General features: G+C 42.9%; 1 non-coding gene across 1 annotated transcript; it reads left to right on the forward strand.

The window, feature by feature from the left end:
* The first annotated feature begins 723 nt into the window (after positions 1-723).
* LOC148579756 (small nucleolar RNA R71) lies at positions 724-827 on the forward strand. Its single transcript, XR_015899449.1, has one exon. It is a non-coding gene; the product is annotated as a small nucleolar RNA R71 (small nucleolar RNA).
* Positions 828-1,058: the final 231 nt, after the last annotated feature.

Raw genomic sequence — 1,058 nt, forward strand, 5'->3', positions numbered from 1 at the left:
CCTTGGTTTTGTAGGTTAAAATTTACTTCTTCCTTAAAAGCTTTCAATTCGGTTATGTCTTGACTCATGGTTGCAAGCATTCCTTCTATCTGGTTTAATTGATCTTGAAATTGTTGGTTCGGATTAGGTTGGGTAGGTTGATTATTTTGGCCATGATATGATGGTTGGGGGTAAGTGTTTTGTGTGGCTTGGTATGATCTTTGGTTGGAGTTTTGGTATGTGGAATTGTTATGTTGGTTGTGGTTGTAAGGTTTGTGGTTTTGTGGTTGGGTTTGTTGGTTCCCCCACCCAAAGTTTGGGTGATTTTTCCATCCTGGGTTGTAAGTGTTGGAATGTGGATCATATGATTGCCTTTGTTGGTTTCCCACATAGTTGGCCTCTTCCCAATCACCTCCTTCAGTGCTTTCTTCCTCTTGCTCTTGTGTGTGTATTGCAGCCACTTGCTTTGTTTCTAATTTCCTGGTGAGCTCTGCTAGTTGCTTGGCAAACACCTTGTTTTGGGCTAGAATTGTATCAACATGGTTCAGCTCCATGACTCCCTTAGTGTTGTGCCTCTCTGATGCATAGTAGTACTCATTCTCAGCCACTGTCTCAATCACTTCAATGGCTTCTTCCACAGTCTTTTTCCTGTTCAATGAACCTCCTGATGAATGGTCTACAGCCTTCCTTGATTCATAGGAGAGTCCATCATAGAAAATATGCAATTGCACCCAATCATGGAACATGTCTGGTGGGCATTTCCTTGTCAAATCCTTGAATCTCTCCCATGCCTCGTAGAGAGTTTCACCATCTTGTTGTCTAAACGTCTGAACCTCAGATCGAAGCCTATTTACCTTTTGTGGGGGGTAGAAACGTGCCAGAAACTTGCTTTCCACCTCATCCCATGTTGTTAGACTCCCCCTTGGGAATGATTCCAGCCACTTAGCTGCTTTGTCCCTAAGTGAAAATGGGAACAAAAGCAGTTTATAGGCATCTTCCTGGACTCCATTGGACTTGACAGTGTCACAAATTCTCAGGAATTTTGTGAGATGTTGGTTTGGGTCTTCATTAGCACTTCC

Source organism: Arachis ipaensis, chromosome B10, assembly GCF_059453495.1.
Source record: "Arachis ipaensis isolate K30076 ecotype BB chromosome B10, ASM5945349v1, whole genome shotgun sequence".
Taxonomy (NCBI): domain Eukaryota; kingdom Viridiplantae; phylum Streptophyta; class Magnoliopsida; order Fabales; family Fabaceae; genus Arachis; species Arachis ipaensis.